The following is a 19,795-nucleotide window of genomic DNA, read 5'->3' on the forward strand; positions in this document are numbered from 1 at the left end:
GGCTCTTCTGACCTTCCAGGACACAAGTACATATGTACACACACACACACACACACACACACACACACACACACACACACACACACTTTAAAAGAAAAAATAACATGGATACACTAAACTCACAAGAAACTGCACAGCATGCTTTATGAGAGGCAGCATTTCTAATATTTTTAGAGTTCATAGGAAAGTATGGGGGTATTGTCATACATTTCTGATGTTTGAGGAGCTGATAAATATGGCCTCAAAGCAAGAGGCAGGAAGACTAAGCAATCAGTGAGATTATTTTTCCTGACTGATTTTGTTATTTGACAATTTCATACATGTATATAGTATATTTTGACTACTCTTTCTCCTTCTCTTACCTCTCTTCCAGGCCCGCCAAGCCCCCAATCCCATACCTATCAGTCCTTTCCCAGTTTTATGATTTTTTTGTTTTACTTTGTGACCCATTTAGTTTAGTTAAGGCCATCTGTGTGAGCATTGGATTGGATCTGTCCACTGAAGCCTGGTGGGACCATCAGTGGGAACACTGAAGGTGATGGCTACCCCTGAATCTATCAGTAGAAAACAGCCCAGCGGTGAGGGGTAGAGATCCCTCAGTTCCCTCCTCCATCCATGGCTAACTATTGAGGAATCAATTTTTATTTATTCATTTATTTTTACAATAGAATCTTTATTACATTTATTTATATATGTAATATGTGTGTATGAGTGTGTGCATGAACCATGGTACATGTGTGGAGGTCTCCTACTAAGGTAAAGGTCACAGGCATCCAACTCTGATGGTAAGGCTTGGCAGCAAATAACTTTATCTGCTAAGCCATCTTGCCAGTCCCTGAATCAATTTTTAAAATAAAAAAAATCCTCAAAAGTCTAGGGAATATGACTGTAAGACAGTCTGAACTAAAACATAATTTGACACTATTACTGGAGAGTCCAGCCTCACTAGAAATGCACATGCATAAATTTCACAAAACATGTCTACAGGCCAAAATCAGCTTAAGTGTACTTTAACATGTAGTTAAGCGACAATATTTACTATTTCAATTTTTCATATAAACATGGGATTTAGCTTATCTTTAGAAAGTGGAAGGTCTGATGTTTTGTTTGGACAAAATACATTCTTCAGACCTTTGCAATTCTTCCTTTGATGGTTAATCTTATCTGTCAACTTGACTGGATTTATAATCACCGTGGAAACTTACTTCTCAGTGTGTCTATGAGACTTTCCAGAGAGGTTTAACTGAAAAGTGAAGACCCATATTGAATATGGGCAGCAGTATCCTATGGTCTAGAGTCCTGGACTGAATAAAAAGAGAACGTGAACTGAATCCAGCGTGTCTGTCTGTCTGTCTGTCTCTGTCTCTCTGCTTCCTGACTGCAAATGTCTTGTGAGCAGATGCCTCAGGCTCCTGTCTTCCCCATTGTGACCCAAAAGAAATCCTTAAGTTGCTTTTGTGAGATGTTTTACTACAGCAATGAGAAGAAGTAATTAATATGCATCACTGTTAATGATCTTAATTTGGTCAGTTTGGTTCACTTACATTTATGCTTCACCAGGTGAAAATTAAAAAGTTTCAGTCCTAGGAATATGGAATGATCCAACTCCAAAGAACATATGCACAGCCCTTCACAACGTGGACCAGTTTGGGTTCAGTCTTTACATATATTCAGTGAGCTTCAAGCTTTACTGAATTCCTCACAGTTCCCAACAAGGGCTAGCATCCACACTGGGCTAGGCTTCAGATACCCTTCCTTCCTGTCTTTTTGTTCTTAAAGGAATCCCACTTAGTCTCAAGACTTAGCTCTTGTCAATTCCCCCACTGAACTTTTCTCAATGCCTCCAGCTAGAATGTTTGCTCACCCCAGGTGTTCCCATGGCCCCAGGTCCTCTATTAGCATTGCAAGGGCTTTTCCCTGCCCGATAGGAAAATACCTTCTTGAAGAGAACTCTTAATGTCCTTATCCTCAGCTCCTAACAGAGCTCCTGACTTCGACTCGGTACTTAAGAGTATTTATTGAATGAAGAAAATGTGGAACAAATGGTGAATGAACAAATATTTTTGTATTACAAGGGTATATAAACCATTTGATAATAACAATGTGAGATGTGATTGTTCAAGGTCAACGTTCAGGTTTTGAACTATAATGGTATCTTTAGATAAATATTAATTACAGTACTATTTTATCATACCTTTGCCAGGAAAACAAGTCTTGAGAAAAAAGAAAATGTGTAACATTAGTCAGTGTAAAATACTAACGTAAAATTGACGGGGTTGACTTACTCTGGTGGGGATTGTTCCTCACTGAAAGGGTCACATTGTGTCTCCCTATAAGTTGGTTCCATTCTGGCAATTCTCACCCAGGACATGGAAGACTTGGGCCACAGAGTGGCAGGACAGGACAGTTCAGCAGGCAGTCCACCAGAGCAAGGGTCACAAGCAGAATAGGAGTCCCTAGATTTCTGTCTTAAACACCATAGTTACCTTGTGATGACTGTGTAGAGCCACAAGAGTCCTGGTAGAATACTGTTGAGCCCAAATGATGTATGTCACCTCACAAATGCCAGCATGCCACCCTCCAGATTGCTGTAGCAAAAAATCTCACAAAAGCAACTTGAGGATTTCTTTTGGGGCACAATGGGGAGAACATGAGACTTGTAAGCTGGTGACTGTTCCATCAGCCCAAGCCCTGGAGTGAGAAGACCGAGAAGCACTTGTGGCTGATCACAGGCTACCAGAAATCTGAATTGTTACTCGAGCCAAAAGCCCATCCTGGTGAATTTGCTCTGTTCTGTTACAAACACCAGACTATAAATAATGATTGTGAGTGTCAAGAGCACCAATTCTGTACAGCTTGAGAAAGAAAAAGTAAAGTATACAAAGAGAGAATGAATGACTTTGAAAATCATTTACTCATTCCCATAGTAAACACTGTGGGAATTGAACTGAACTCTATTCTGTGGTAAGCTCTGAACCCCAAATTCATTATGAGGGTATCCACTTAAGTCTTCTGAATAAATGATCTCTGAAGGTTTGATGGGATGAATTAGCAATAAAAATAACTTCTAATCCTGATTCTCAGCCTTTATTTTCTTTACCTTTAAAACAAATTTTAAAGTTACATTTGTTTATTGTGTGGGTGGGTGTGGTTCCTGTGTAGAGAGAGGTCAGAGGGCAACTTTCAGGAGTTGGTTCTCCCCTTCCACCATCTTGGACCTGGGGACGACAGTCAGTGAGCAGGTTTGGTGGCAAACACCTCTACCCACCATGTCAGCTCAGGGGCCCAGTTTCCTCCGTTTCAGAGACGGGGCATGCTCAGGGTTGCACAGGGTCGGGGAGGGGAAGAAGTCTCTCCCCTTGCTTCAGAGCTTTCTCTGACCGACCCAGGTAGTCATCTTCTCAGTCTCCTGTTATTTTCCCACTAACGAAAGCCAATGTCACTTTAGCCCCCTCCTTATATGTTGAATAGAAGGCCATAGTGTACCATCTCTTCTCTGAAATCATCAGTGTGGCTACTGATACTAACTACTATTATTTATCTTTTGTCATGTTTCAGATTTACTTGTTGTTCAACTACTTACATTACATTTGGATTTGTTAGAAAAATTTGATGGGGGCTAGTCAGTGCTTTAAAGCATTGTCTTTCTTCTAAAAGACTCTGGTTCATTTCCAGTACCCACATGACAGCTCACAACAACCATCTGTAACTTCAGTCCCAGGGGATCCAATACAGATACCCTTTTCTGGCCTCCACCAGCATAGATGGTGAATAGGCAAAAGACGTAGAATAAGATGATTAAAATATCTTTAAACAATTATACCACTTCGGGCTGGCTGCTATAAAAAATACCTTAGATCTGGTCATTTTTTTAAAAAAAAGATTTGTGTGTGCATTCCTGCGTTTGTGCATGTGTGTATGGTTCTGTGTGAGTATATGGCACCTTGGTGAGGGTGTCTTTATACTGTGAGAACCTAGACTCTGTCTGTACAGATTTAGGGATGGAAGAAAAGCAAATTTGGAATGCTGGGGGCAACATGCCCTCTGGCTTTAAGTCAGGAGAGATCTTACCCTAAATTATGGGGCTTAGCAGATAATCTGAACTACTAGGTAAAGATATGAATGTATAAAAGAGAAAAAAGGTTAATATATTTTTGAATCTCAAATTTCTGTTAAGCTTCACTTCAGGCTTCTGAAATAATAACCAGCAGAGGCTGAGCGTGTTTGGGTCTCCACTCCTCTCCGGCTTCCTCAGTGAAGACACTGCAGTAGTCAGGCAATTCAGCATCTTGGCAAATAAAGGCAAGAAAATCCGATGTCACCCAGGACGTGTAGGGGAAAGAAAGTGAGCCAAGAAGGGAAACTCAGGTTTTACATTGTTTTGCCCACTGCAATCACTGGTAGCTGTTGGCTTTGGTTTCCAGGGGGCTCTTCGTCGGGGGCGGGGGTGTAGTTTCTCAGATGAACAAACCAGTTCATATTTGTTTATATCCTGTGTCTTTGGGATGGTCTCTTGCATAAAATGATGATCAGCTGGAAAAAGACTGGAGAATTCCAGGGAATTCACGGATAGACAGGGGAGGGGCTCTCAGGAAGCAGCCGGAACCATGTCATTTAGCTTCATTTAGAATGACCTCACAAAAAACACAGCACCATTGAAGTGTTTGCTACCAAGGTTCAAATCGCTAGTCACCCACCGTGTCGTACTTGATTCACAGGCAACCGACAGAAGAGGACCTGACAGAGCTTTTAGGAAAAACTGAATTCTCAGCCCACAGTCACTTTCCAGGAACTTCCCTGCAAACAGCTCTGCGCTGGAGGGTTGGAACTCCTAGCAATCTCAATCCCGCCGCCCTAACTGCCTTCGCTCCACATACAATTATTTATGGGGACTTAATGAGAGAGCAAGCCTTATGTGAAAGAACTCAAGAAAGTGCAGCTGCTAAAAACAGACCTAGGCAGTTCTACAGTCCTTATTTTTACAACTGAGCTTCTGCAATTCCTGACACGAACCTAACAGCTCCACTCCTTGCCAAACACACAAAGAGAAAAGTAAAAACTGTTTTCGTTCTGCAACCCCCTTAACTTTGAGTAAACAGTAGTAATTTTCTGTCGTCATATTCAATGCAAATTTCTCAAAGGCGACACAACAGGAAACAAAAGACCTGTTAGTTGATAGCTGCTTTAGAACTGGGGGGTGGGAGGAGTGGCAGGGGAGTGAGCTAAAGTTAACAGAGTCCAGTTTCTCCTTAGCTCGGGGTCCCGAGCCTCCAGCTAGTTTGATCTTTCAGAGCTCTTTGGATTTTCTCCGCTTGGAACGGTCCCTGGGCCCTGCCTCTCTTCCTATGAAATCCGCATTTCTTGACCCCTTTGCCCCATGTTTTGGGTGGGTGGTGGCAGAGGTGATTCAGACATCAGCTTAAACATCTCGTTGGTGGGTTGCATCGACCTACAGCTGCCGACAGAAAAAATGGCACTAATACAAACGGCTGGGTCGGAGAAGAGGGTCTGCAAAAGGCTCCCTCATCCTCCGTCCGCTACGTGCTCCTCACTTGGGGTGCAGAGCTCCAGGGCTGGGATACCCAGAGAGAAGAGGATGGGAAGAAGGGAGAGCTCATCAGTTTGAAGGGAGGCCCCCTCTAGGAGAGATCTCCATCAAACACTGAAGAGGGGGGAAAACTTGGCCCGCGTGCCCCTACTGGGGAGCGACACACCCCACACAGGCTGGCTTGGGGGGTGGGTGCTCAGGGCCTCTCACCTGACTTCCTCCTCCGCTGGCACACACACCAGTGCCCCGCTCCGCACCCCCAAAGCCCAGGCAAACAACGACAAGAGGAAGCAGCGGGCGACAGGGTGCGCGGTCAGGGCAGTGCAGGTGAGGGCCCGGGCGGCGGGGCTCCGGGGTGCGCCCACACTTACCCTGGCGGCGCTCAGGGCCGCTCTCCCGCAGCGACCCCGCACCCGGGCGGCGTGCGGGGATGTGGCGGCCGCGGTGGCTCGGGCTCGGCTCGGCTCGGGCTCCACTGCGCGCTCTCGGAGCCACCGGCCGCCCAGGATCCCGCCGCCAGGGGGAGAAGCGGCCGCCGCCACGGGGGAGGCAGGCCCGGCCCGGTCGCTCCCGCTGCGGGGTCCGCGAGCCCCCCACGCGGGCGAGCGACGAGTGCGCGGCCCGCCTCGCACGCGCGCCCCCCCAGGCAGCGGTGGGGGACTCTGGGGGGGGCGCCCCGATCGCCCGCTCAGCCTTGTACACTGCGGGCTCCGAGCGGCTCCCGCGCCCCCTCCCGCGCCCCGCCCCGCCCCCGCCCCTTCCCTTCCCCCTCGGCCCCGCGCGCTCCCCGCTCGCTGCTCGCCGCGCTCTGCCCCCTTTAAACGCCCACTTCGGATGGGAAGAGAAGACAACTTGAAGTCAAGTTGCCATTAACTTCCGCGGCGGCCGCAGCTCGGCGGCGGGGAGGTGGCAGCAGCTGCAGCCGCCGCCCGGGAAGTCCGCCGCCCGGCGCGCCCGCGCGGGGAGCCGACCCGGCCTCGGCCCGCACCGCTGGCCCGCGCTGCCCCGGTTCCACGCCTGAGTGAGTCCCGCTCCTTTGCTCCCTGCCGGTGCTGCTCACGCTCTGGGTCTCTTGTTCGGCTCGCCTCCGTTTTCTGCGGATGCGGAACTGATCCAAACTTCTCCGCGGCCCCGGCTGGGGCGGCTTTGCGCCCCCTGCGAGCCGGGGTCTTGCTGGCCCTTCTCGCGCGCGCGCAGGCACTCGGGAGGACTGGGCTGGTGAAGAGAGGGACATGGCCGGGATGCGTACTTTCCTGGTGTCCTGCTTCTCTCGCACACCTGCCTGGCAGACTCTAGTTGGACACTTTCGTCCAGGTCGTGGGGACGACCCTCTTTAGAGGAGAAAGGCGGAGTGGGGAAGCCCTAAACGGGCGAGCGGGGAAAGGAAGCCGCTCCGTGAGCCCTGGTGCCGGGAAGGCGGCGAGGTGCCGGGTGGAGTGGGAAGGTCGTGCTCTGAATCTGGAGTTCACTTAGCATCCTATCCTGGTCCATCTCCCCCTGTCCTATGCCGACCAGCACTGCTTGGCTGGTGGTGGGAGGAGATGGAGAGGGGCCCGGGAAGTTTGTGGCAACTTCTCTATCCCGGGAGCCACTCGGGCGCTGGGCGCTTAAGTTGGAGCCCAGAGTTTGAGAGCCGAAGTACAGCGCTTGTAGAGCCCTCGCGGGCGATCGCGGGTCGGCCCTGGAGGGTGGTTCGGGCTTGGGCTTGGGCGGGAGGCTGGGAAGACATGCTTGCTGTCTTAGTTGGGGTTTTGGCCGCACAGGTGCAGCACTGGGGTCAACGTCTCGGTTTCCTGTTAAGGTCCACACTAGAGAGAAGCGGCCTTTTTCAGTGCTCCTCCATTGCAGAGCTCTCAGGGAGGCCGAACTGGGGTTGGAGAGCCGGGTGCAAGAAACCGAGGAGGCAGGTGACAGGTCCGGAGAGTGACACGTGCGTGTACCAGGCAAAAGGCGCTAAAAAAAGTCCCTTCTGGGATGACCCCAGAACACCTAGAGAGGGGGAGCAGCGTAGAGCTCAGGGCAGGTTTTGTCCCTGGCCTCCATCAGGGCTAGATTGTACTTAACAAGATGTCAACCACCGGGTCATCTCTCAAAATGCCCGGTTGACAACTTTGTTCTCTATGCCCTTCCTGGGAGAACTTTCTCTGAGGCATACCATATTCCCAGGGTTACGACTTGGATTTCACTTGGTCATAGGGACAGGAAAGACATCTAGTTCCCTGGAGAGAACCTATCTGCTCGCGATTGATTGCCTGGAGTTCCATGTTTGTATCCTTAGAGGCCACAGCACCGGACTTTCCCAAGAAGACAGAGGAGGGGATGATTGAGCAAGAGTCAGGGTCTCTGCTAGGAGTCAGGTTTTGCCCTTAAGTAGTACCTGGCATTTACAGTGTTTGGGCGGCTGACAGTAGCTCAGCCTTCCAAACTTTACTTAAATTTACACCTTATCCAAAGTGGATTTTCTGAAAGAGTGAGATTTATTGTGTAGTCAGATTCCCATGCAATAAGTGAATAAATAAATAAATAAATAAATAAATAAATCATGACCATACTTTAAGTCCGAGGAAAGCCAGGTTGAGGTGTTGGTTCTCAAAACCTTTATGAATCTCCCATGTAGAACTTGTGGTATGACTTAGCAGCGGTTCTTTATTTCTATGGCATGTTATTTTAGTAGAGCAGTAGTAAGTGCATAGACTGGCTGCTCCAGTCTGCTGGCAAACATTAGCATTCAAGCTTACATTTTTGACAAATGTGCAGACAGGAATAGCATGAATAGGCATCTTAAATATTAACAACCCAAGCATCTGTTGTGAAACAAATTTAATATATTTACTCAGTCTTTCTCACATTGTTAGGAAAGGTTATAATAAGTGCTTAATTTCAACTTAACTTAGCAGAAGTAACTGGCGGCATCATTCACTACCTCCTAAGCTTTAACACAGTCACCAGGCAGAAATACTTTAATTAACTTGGTTAAGGGCATTGTTAAATAAATACACTTTAAGCAGTGTGCATACTATATAACATGTAACAGTAGCAAAATATTCATCCTATTTGTGTGCATTTTAAATGACCCCATCTTATAAATATACCAAGTATGTTTATTCTTCATCTCCATTTGACACTTATTAGTTCATTTTTTTTCTAATGGCAACAATATTTTAAATGTAGAGTTGTTCAGTCATATGTAATACATAATATGTAAACAGTAGCAATAAAATACAAAGCATTGTTAAATTTGAATATGGCTACATGTAACAAGGTTATGCAAGAGAAATAAAATCACTGCTCAATTTTGTTTTCCTTTTTGAATAATGAATACAGATGATGGATGAAAAAAGAACAAATAGGGATTTCCTCCCTGAAGTAACTGCTTCTTTAAATGTATGCGAGGTAGGGGAGGAGAACAATGATAAAGACCTAGAGAACTTCCCAAATCCACATAGCTATTTCCAGAATCAATGCATTCCTTACTTTCCCACAAGCTGAAATATGTAATAAATAATAGTTCTTTGTATGTAAAAGTATTCAACAGGAATGTCTTTTGTTCACTTGTAATAAATTAATATATTCTTCTTTGGTCGATGATCTACAAAAGTAGTTCCTTTGTCTCCCAGCATCTTAAACAAGAGCAACAACAAAATGAATATTAGTTTATTCTGCAAAGAAGTCTGTTGCCAGCTATATGAACCTGTGACTGAACAAGATGCTGCTGCAGAGTGATGGCTGAGAAACACATTAAACTAGCGAGGTCTGAAAATCTAGAAGGGAATTTCACTTATTTTTTCATGTGACAGGTTGTGGGTTGTAAATTAGGCCTAAAAGGTCAGGTGACAGGCACCTGTTCCTCATTATTGTAGAAATCTTTTGGTTACAAACAGTGTTAAGCTAAACATAACATGGGTGTATAACAGGGACTCTCTAAAGCACTCCAGTGGTTTTCACCTGCTCTGTAAATTTCCAAACAGGACATACATAGATAGGCCCTGCTTATAAACACATCATTCCTTCCATACATGTTATCTTGGATGATTGCAATTAATATTATATTAGTACTTGGAATTGATGAAGTACATAAATGCATATGACTAAATCAATCTTCTAATTATGTCTAGACATTATAGTTGAATGCAAAAATATTCTTTTAAAAAAAACCCTCTTTTTTTCCTTTGCAAATTATTGATTGGATATCAGAATTGTGTTCATGTTTTACATGGAAGACCTTGCCAAGTGCCCTTTTATACTTTTTAGATGAATTCTCATTTAAAATGATGCCACAAAATATTTTTCTCAGCAACTATCTGTAGAAGGGAAAATCAGTTGGTATGTATTGCTGTAGCTCTGTGCCATACATAGAATAGAAAGAAAACCACAGTGTACACAAAGGCTGCTAGGAAGGGTCTTCCGTCCTGGCTTCTCCCCGGTGTAATCGGAGCTCTTCCTATTGAAATAAGAACTACAGCTTAGTTCCTATAAATGGTTTCCCTTCAGACATTTCAGAGAGCAAACTATGCATGTATATGGAAAAGACCACACTAGCATAAGGTGACAGAATATTAGAGGTGCCAGTTGCTTTTAATTAGCAAGGGAAGATTTTGAGTAAAGTAAATAACTCAGGTTATTCAGTTCTGTTATTTAAATATGTTCTTTATCCTTTTTGCCTTTAAATAGCTTATGCTTATTATATGAAGCATTCATTTTTAGTATTTGCTTTTGAAATTGATTTGGTTTTCATATTCCAAAACTCTGTGGTGATTTTTTTTTTTACAAATTAATTTACATTTTGGCAGAATAGAGTTAAGTTAATTAATAGATCAGGCACGAAAAATAACCCACAGTAGGGTATATTTTCTGGTAAAATGAAAGTTATGTTTCAGCATGATGAGCACCAGGCTTCAGTAATCTGCTCCTCGTGTGCAATGAGCACTTCCTACTTTGAGCTAGCAGGCACCTACTGTTTATTTACGCTGCATTAAACTGACAGCTCAGCAATCAGAGGAAAAATATTACTTACCTTCCTGAAGTAAATACCAGTTTATAGGTTAGTGCACGTATTTATATTCCTGTCACCACTAAATAACGGCTCTGTCTCTATTTTAATATCTACCTGGGTTGTAACCCAGGGATTCACTCTTCCTGGTTGAGAGAAAAGGGTCGAGAGCAGTTTTTCTTCCCATTCCCTGGTAGCAAAACTTTAAAGAAGAATCATTCCATCTTCTCATGTCTGCCATGTGAACACTAGTTGGGAGGAATGTGGGGCACTTTTCCTTTGCACTCCCACTGCTGGCGGCATCAAACTCCCAGCACGCTGGCATGCCACTGAGCACAGTCATCCTGAGGCATCCCCTGGACAGATGTGTTCAAGCACAGTCAAGTATGTGTTTACTAAATTAACTTTCTACAAAGTTCCAAATAGATCAAACTATCTGATTCTTAGATCACGCCTGTGATGCGGGCTCTTCCTCTCCAGTTCTTGGACAGAATGTTTCAGTTTTTAATGGAGTTCTGCAAACAGGCCTATAAAGTAGGGCTTCCTGGCTGAGTGGTCGCTTCTTAGCTCCCCTCTAGACATACTCTTGTCTTCTTATTTTTCTTGTTGTTAATCTGCCATCCTCAAAATAAGGGTTGTTGCCACTTTTATTTTATAATACTGAATATATTTGTTTAACTTCGTCAATTCAAGGTCCCTGTCTTACAGGGTCCCTCTGAAGCCTCAACATCCTGCTAAAGTTGAATGCCCAAACCCATGACCAGCTCGAGAAATGGCTTATTTTTGTTTAAACTGTCTAAGGATCTCTCAAGCTTATTGCCTGTACAGTTGTCAATCTGTAACCACATTCTCTACTGACATCAGTACAGAATATGGTCTTAATACAGCAAGCGTGTAAATCAAATCTGTTACACAAGGCTCCTTCCCTCCACTCTCCCAAAGAAAAAAGAATCTCCTATGGTAATTTATATATCATTGCTAACTGCTGTTCTCAATGGTGAGTCTATTTAAACTTGATGTCTTCATAGTGTGATCAACACATTAACACACATTATTTTGTACTTTTGATCTTATGCCAACGGTACCTTTTGCTGTTTATTTTTTTAAAGTCTTTTTAAAGATCAGATATTCCATTTTAGAGTAAATAGATACAGATTGTGTGTATATGTATTCCGGGTGAGATTTAGTAGTAGAGCGTTTCTCTAGCATATTGGCCTATTTTTATTCCTTCAAGTCATTCTGTATCACTTGCACAGTTGTTGCTGTCTGAAGGCTTGTAATAGTAATTCTAACCACCTCCTTCAGTGGACTTTCAAGGATATGATTCAGTTAGTCAGGGATCTAGTTCAGTTCTGAGGGATGAAAAGCAGTTAACGGATATCCCAGGATTTATACCACTACTTTCTGCTGGAATTTATTTGGTGCAGTTATTTGACAATTAGTGGAGAAGTAGCTTGTAATCAAACATTCAGAGTCTGTTCTGTTTCTAGGGGAGGGAAGATCATGATGGATAGAACATTTAAGTGTATATTATTTTATTTTAGCCATCACTCATTTTAGAGCCACTTATTTTTGAGTATCTAGGGGTGCATCACCCAGTAATGAGGGTGCAACCCATGCACAAGAGGTAGAGGTCTGGCTCCACCTGGTTGTGACTTTACTAGAATGCCTGTGGATCTAAGCCAGCCTCCCTCCGCTGCTCTCCCCCACCCAGGTGTGCCGGAAGTAGAGGGCGTTGTACCCAGATGAAAGGGGTGGACTCTACTCAGAGCTGTGACCTGATTTGTGGCGCACCCTCAGATCTGCAGACATGGTCCAGCTGCTTCCCAGGCAACTGGTAACCACCTCATTTGAGATGTGCCTGCCTTGCTAGTGTGCCAGAGAGAACTTCGGCACTGTCACCCCATCGAAGACCCTTCTTCTAGGGCTACCTTTGGAGATCAACCTCTGGCATTGGAGAGGGTAAGTGTCAGAAAAGTTACTCCAGGCACTCAGCTCCATGTGGAGGGAGAATCAGGGTTGCAGCCACAGTGACCGACAGGCTTTGATGAGATGTCTCTGTGGGATATTGCTTTTTTCTCATGATGATTTGGGACCAAGAGCCAAGGACAGTTTTTCAGTGGGTATTCATTGTTGAGGGGTAAAATATGCTAGTAGTCTCCACAAGGGAAATTCTTAGACCTTCGTTCCTTGAGGTATTTAAAGAAAAGACAGTGTGTCATCTGTGTAGTGGGGAATTCTTCAGATGCAGTTTTCCTGGAAGCCAGAGCTGATGGCTAGAGATTCCTCTGTAATCTTACTCAGTGGTTTATGATGTGCTGTTAAAAGGGTATAAATGACAGTTTGGCCTTTTAATGTTTAGTATAGTAAGGACTTTAAGGTAAAAACAAGCTTTATGTTATAAATATTTCATTGTAATACTTTTATAAATAAAATAACAGTCATTGTATGCAGATATTTTTTGAAATGAAGATATCCTTGAGTATATTGTTGCAATAATTAGCTGTTTGATGTTGAATGCAATCGGCTTTTCCTGTTCCAGTGAACCAGACAATGGGAATCATTGGAGATCAACAACAATTAATTCTATGTGATTTTTGATATTTAGCAAAGCCAATCCTTCTCCAAGAAAACATTTTACCAATGAATGAAGGACAAAATACAAATGCTTACCGCTTTACATTTTAAAAGATTCTGTAGAATCCACTAAATAACCTAAGTGAAACAATAGATGCCTTGCTTAATGGTAGAAGAGTTCCCTAGTCTGTGGGAGGCAGGAACCCTATTTTAATAACTATGCTTCCAAAACTCTGAGAGGCGAGCTACTTTTTTGATGGTTTAAGAGGCCTAAGAAACAATTTAGAACATTATCTTAAAAGTTTAAAAATGACAGCCTTAGTGTGTATGGAGTCATTGTATTTTAATCATACTGTATGCTTATTAGTGTTATTAGAGCAGTAGACAGTTAATTACAGCCTTTTTCTGAGACACGTTAACTGTATATTAACAACCATGTTAAGAAAGAATGATGTATACTCTTGGATACAAGCTGCTGCTTGCTAGATTCTTGAAAAATATCTTTTTAAATGTGTGGAGTCACATTTTTGGTCAAGAATCATCAAAGGTTTTCACTAAAATACTCTAATTTTAAAACTTCTGCAAGCAGTGGAGTGCCTTTGCTTTTCCTTTTTTCTGTTAGCATTGGCTCCTTGGCTTCCGCTCCTGCCACTGGATACAGTTACTACACACACTACAGTTTCAGCTTTCCCATCCTGTATTTTGAGATGCCCACATTCCCTTGTTTCCCGATGACTTTGGCCAACATATACAAGTGGAAGCTTGCTTATTGAGTTGATTTAGCCTGGTAAATATTTCTGTGGAATCATTGTAGTCAGTGTCCTTTAGTCAATTTACATTATTCTCAATTCCATATAACCCAATAATACTTAAAATACATTTGAACAGCTGACCACAGTGATGATTTTATTGTCTAAATCTCAAATCTAGGTTTAAGCTATGGCTTCTGTCACAGCATTTAAGTGACAGAAACCACAGAGTTTTAATATCTAAACATTTCCCATGGATTGGTTAACAATTCCCTTGATGAATTTGTAGATTTTGTAACTTCCTAATATAGCATTTAAAAACACAGGAGCATTCCTGCTTTGACAAGTTTGTAGATACTGTAGATATTTGTTATCATACAAGGTATTAAACTACAAAAAGGAATTAAGTTAAGCTACCTTTCTGTAACAGATAAAATAGGAGATACTGAACAGTTAGTGTTCTCTGTCTTACATATAATAAGCACCATTTAAGGAAGGCAAAATTAATAATTGGGTAAATAGTAAATATAATTCATGTTGATAAAGATTCATGGAGTAAAAAGAGACATTTCTTTCTATCGTTGTGCTACTGTTGAGGTTATATGAGCATCTAGTCCTCCCATGATCCCAGTTTTGTAGATTATGGAATGTTTTTCTTCTTTAAGTATGTATTCTGTTGTGTTTTGGACAGAAGTACTAGAGTTTCTGTTTTATCCTTCCTAGCTTTCCTTTAGGATTATGTTAAGTCTCTGTTTAGGTTCATGGTCCCTTGATGTTAGGCTGTGATAACAAATTTCACCAGAATCAACCCAAAGTACTGCCCTGAATTTGCTGCTGGGCCACCATATTGGGTCTAGCTGATATTCCAGAGCCCAGCACAGTGTGGGTGAGTGGCACGAGGCTGACTCGTCTCCACCGCCCGCCTCTTTCCAACTACAGTGATATTTTCTCAGGACCCCATTAAGTAGATGTCAGCCATGATGATTGCACCAAGACAAAGAGCTGTAGTTATGTACCTCACTTACCAACAATAGGATTCGGGTATTTATATGAGAGAATTTCCTTCTATTCCTCAAAACTTAACCCAGAGTCAACTAGAAGGCTTGTTAGCTGGACGTTAACTTTTGGAAAGGTTACGGGCATGCTTTGAATATTATCTAAAAAGGACACTTCTTTCAAAAATTTTATTATCTTTTGAAAGCATGTGTGGGACTATTTGCAAGGCATTCCTACTTAGTTACACACACACACAAAATTCTTTTAAGTGGTGCACTGCAGTGTGACCTATAGTGTTATCACACACATTCTGTCTCTTTAAAACACACTCTCCTCTATCTGCCCTATTAATTGTTGATATGTTGCCATCCACGAGACAAAAATTAGAGCTGTAATTAAATAATCATGTGATGCTCCTTAGTGCCAGTGAGAGCAAACTCATTTTTCCAGGCCCTGATGGTCACTGATTATTGTATTACCACTGGCTTGCTTGATTTTTTTTTTAACGATTCTCTCTGTAGCATCCCTAACCACTGTCCTTTTCAAAATTAAAGAAAGTAGCAGACACTGAGACAGTTAATTGGCTGGAGGTCCTGAGGGATGTAAGGTAGGCTTACCTTCTTTTGCGTTTGGTCACCTGGTGTAGGGTCTTTGGGAAGGCTACATCAGTGATGTGGTTGCCTGCCATTTAATTTACACTGGTGTTTTGGCTGGGATGGAGGCATATGGGGAATGCCAGGAGAATTACAAAAGGAGCTGGGTATTAAAATTCAGAAATGATTAAAATTGAAATAAAAGGATGCTGCTTCTTTGCCAGTACTCTGGCAATCATAATGACACATAGAGATTAGCTTCCACCTTCATCCTCTCCTTCTTTCTCATTTCCTCTTGTTTATTATTGACACATTTTCCTTAGGTCTGTCCCGTCTCTGCAGCTTTTGTACGATTATGTGTTTCTCTTTCTCTTGCTTTCCTTAAGCATGGTGAAGCCTACTTAACCTTATTATAACAATAACAGAATAGGTTATTAATATTTAATATGCACATGATTAAAATTTCTCTCCCTTAAACATAGGTCAGCTGTATTATTATTAACCAGCATGTAATTTTTCATTTAAAATATTCTTATTCTGCCTTTCTGTTTCTGAAATGCCTTCTACTTTAGTAGTGATTTAATACATAATGTTTAGAAAACTGTGGCCGGCTACTGAGAAAAGAACTTACCAGTCATGGATAATCAATTATGCATGAATTCAAATGTAACAGATGGAATCTGGTGAGTTAAAGTTTCTCTTTGCCTTAGTGGTTTTTTTTTTTTTTTTTAATTTGTTTGTTTGACACCTGTCTCTTATATATAGATAAACATCTAATATAGCATGTGAGAAATTTCCTGTGTCTTTATTTCCCTTTTAAAGTGAACTTAGTTTTTACATTAAAAGTAAAGGCAGAGACACCTTGATGTGGCCCTGAACATCTACTTCTGTCCCTTCATTTTACAGCTGTGGAATCATGCTTAGCTAGTGGTCACTCAGCTGGACAGCGAAATGGGAAGGAAGGCCCATACCTGTTTTCCCTACCTTTTCTTCCTTCTTGTTTTCTACTGTGTCATATCCCCTTTCTGTGAGAGTTGCTTAATAATAGGATGTTACATTACCCAACTGTGGGTCTTAAAGGGTGTCTGATGAAAACAATGGTCTCCCGCTTTTTAATTGAGTAACCAACTCTTGCATGTTACGAAAGTGTTAACTGTCTATTTATCATGTTATGCCATGTGTACATTATATATGTGTGTGTATACATATACACATAGATGTTTACACATACTTGGATATTGGCCAGACCATTAAGTTTTTTCAATCTATTAAGAATACCACAAGAGTTGGTTTTATATCCTAAACTGTGGCTCTTGCCAGCCTCAAAGACACATTTACACTTATTTTGAAGCTTTGTATATTTTTAGTGATAAATTCCCTTTGTACAAAGTGAACTCAAGACTTGGTCTCAAGGGCCTTAATTACCTCCAAGGAGAGGTAAGAAGTTTCATTTTCATAAAATGTACCATGAATATGGAGCATAGCTTCACTGTAGAAGGAATAGGAAACCAGCTGGCACTGACCAATCTTCCAGCAGCGTAGTTTCCAGACAGTTATGAGTGTGTGTGTACACTATATATATATATGTGTGTGTGTGTGTGTATACTATATATATATGTGTGTGTGTGTATACTATATATATGTGTGTGTGTATACTATATATATATGTATATGTGTGTGTATAATACAAATGAAAAAATCATTTAAAAAGTAAATAAAATAAATGATTAAAAAATAGCCTCAAGGCTCTCTAGTTCTTTTTTTAAAATTTTAATAATTTTTTTTTTAAATTTTATGTACATTGGTGTTTTGTCTGCATGTTTTTCTGTGTGAGTGTGTCAGCCCCACCTGGAACTGGAGCTACAAACAGGTGTGAGCTGCTATATGGGTGCTGGGAATTGAACCCAGGTCTGGAAGAGCAGCCAGTGTTCTTAACCACTGAGCCATCTCTTCAGCCCCTCTAGTTCTTTGTTTAAAGTTATAGTATAGTATTATTTATAAACGTTTTGCTTATCAGCTATAATATACATACATGTATATTTATAGTCCATGCTAGTTATCTAATAAATTAAGTTTCACAATAAACATGTTAATAACGAGGCACCTTTAAGACAGGTAACTAGATCTTCTATAGATATATTTAAAGCTATTTATAATAATTAATGCTTTTACACATAATAAATATATCTTTAATTTAGATTCACTACATAATATTCCTTAGTCATGCATATCAGAAAAATACATCTATATAAATATGAACTTGAATAAAATATAATTTATAAATTAATTTCCAGTTCATTAAAAATTTCACCATTAATGTAAAAGTCACTAATATAAAATCATCAGAATAGATGATATAATACTCTATCCAGGACAGCATAACATAGGAAAGAATGATTATAATTGTTGGATAAGAAGTTAACTACTTTGATCCTGATCCCTGTCAGAACTGACTAAATTTGAAACTAATTAAATTTATATTTAAGAACTTTGTTTTAAAAAAATAGAGTCTAAAGTCTCCAAATACAAACAATTTATAGATTATTATGTAGAGTACATTATACTATCCTCACAATGATACTTTCCTACTTGGACAAGAGGGAAGATGTACTGCTTTGTGAGCGTAATTGTTAGGCTTTTGAAAAAGACACACTCTTTGGACTGACTGTGCTCCTTTGTTTCATTCAGTCTTTATCTCTTCCTCCTTTGCTCAGATATCGTGTTGAGTAAAATGTTAAGAGAGAAGTATCCTCTGGCATTGGAGGATCTTCAAAATGGGTGAGATATTGGTTGGTGATCACTAGACCAGGTTAATTATCCTGGGGTCAGACGCTCATCCTGTGAATGACTTCTCTAGCAGACTGGACTGTGGCTGTTAACACAGCCCTGGGATGTTAGTGCAGGGGTGACTGTTCAGTGTCATGGAGTTCATTGTTTCTCTGAAGCTTGCATGATGTGTTAATGACAATATATTTCTGCTGCTCTCAGGAATAGCTGACTGTTTTTTGTTTTGTTTTGTTTTTTTAATTTGTTCCCTGTGGTAAATATATAACCTAAAATATGCCATTTTGATGACATTAAGGATACAGTTCAGTGACATTGATTATATTCACATTGTGAACAGCCATCATCACCACCTCTTCTGAATCCTTCCATCAGCCACATATCATTTTACTTTTGAATTAACCTCCCCTTTTGCTTGATCAAATTTTAAGCATTAAAATGGAGTCTAATCATTTTCCCAGTGAGAAGGATTTGTCTCAGGTTGTGGCTTTCCTTCGCAGTGGACCATCCCCTGCTAGTGTCCTGTGGCATTTGTCGGCTCGTGGCAGTGCAGCACTAGATACTGCTTTTGGCTGATGTCCCCAAGGACATTACTGGGTATCAAGCTCTTCATCCCTGCAACTAAACCAGAAAACATTAACGATAATATCTGCATCTCTAAGGAACTCTGGTTGTCTGTCCTGACTAAAGGAAGGGAAGAGTTACTGTTGGAATTCATTGGAATTCGAGTCTCCCGGATGCCCAAGGATCCTTGTTCCCAATGTTGAAGTGTTCCTCAGTTAGCTTCAGAGCATCCAGGGCATGTACAGTATGAAAACTTCAGTTTTGCTAAAATTCAGGGACAGTCTGAAAAAGAAAAGAAGAAAAGTTTTCAATTGTTTGAAAAGCCCACTCAAGGTTAAATAGTGGTTTTGAGGGGAGGGAAAAAAAATCACATTCAACTGTGTTGAAAAAAAAAAAAAAAAAGATTTAGAGGAAACTTGGATAGTTCTGGCTCCAGTAAATAATAGACTTGCTGTAGACCTGAGCTTCCATATGTAATTTTGTGGTTAGTCGCTTATGTCTGTGATGATAAATCACATACCTGCATAGGATTTCTGGCACCCCAGTAAATCTCAAGCAAGTGCCCAAATGCTAATTTATCACGGTTCCTCGGACAGCAGACCCCTTTTTACCAACTCGGTGATCTAATATCCTGTTCCCACCCCCCTTATCTGTCTGTTTGAAACAAATGCCTGCACATCTACTTGAGTTTTGAAGCACTCACTGCTGGTACCTGCAACAACCCTGTCTTTCTAAGTGTCCCCAGGATTAGGTTAAAAACCGCAGTTCAGGAGTGTCCTAGTGGGCCCGTTTGAGTCCGTCTCCAAAATATTACCTAAGTTAGTGGATGCCGGACTTGATCATTTAGCAGAGACATCCTGGGAATCTTAAAACACTGCCTGACTCACACACTTTCAACCATTCCATTCAGTTGCAGTGGGCTGTGAGGCCCATACCTGCCTTTCCTTCCTAAGATCCTTAAGCACTCTCTTCTGCAAACAGTTCAGGGATTTCT

The 19,795-nt window shown here is 41.8% G+C and overlaps 1 protein-coding gene across 3 annotated transcripts in view; it reads left to right on the forward strand.

The window, feature by feature from the left end:
* The first annotated feature begins 5,771 nt into the window (after window positions 1-5,771).
* Satb1 (SATB homeobox 1) overlaps window positions 5,772-19,795 on the forward strand; it is a 94,626-nt gene continuing 80,602 nt past the window's right edge. Inside the window, exon 1 of one of the 3 annotated variants that reach the window (XM_028890190.2) lies at window positions 5,772-5,875. The gene's annotated coding sequence lies outside the window, so the exon portion shown is untranslated. Of the gene's footprint in view, window positions 5,876-6,400; window positions 6,570-12,171; window positions 12,501-19,795 lie in introns of those variants that run through there. The other 2 variants (XM_028890189.2, XM_028890187.2) reach the window with 2 other exon arrangements.

This window comes from Peromyscus leucopus, chromosome 16_21 (assembly GCF_004664715.2).
Source record: "Peromyscus leucopus breed LL Stock chromosome 16_21, UCI_PerLeu_2.1, whole genome shotgun sequence".
Taxonomy (NCBI): domain Eukaryota; kingdom Metazoa; phylum Chordata; class Mammalia; order Rodentia; family Cricetidae; genus Peromyscus; species Peromyscus leucopus.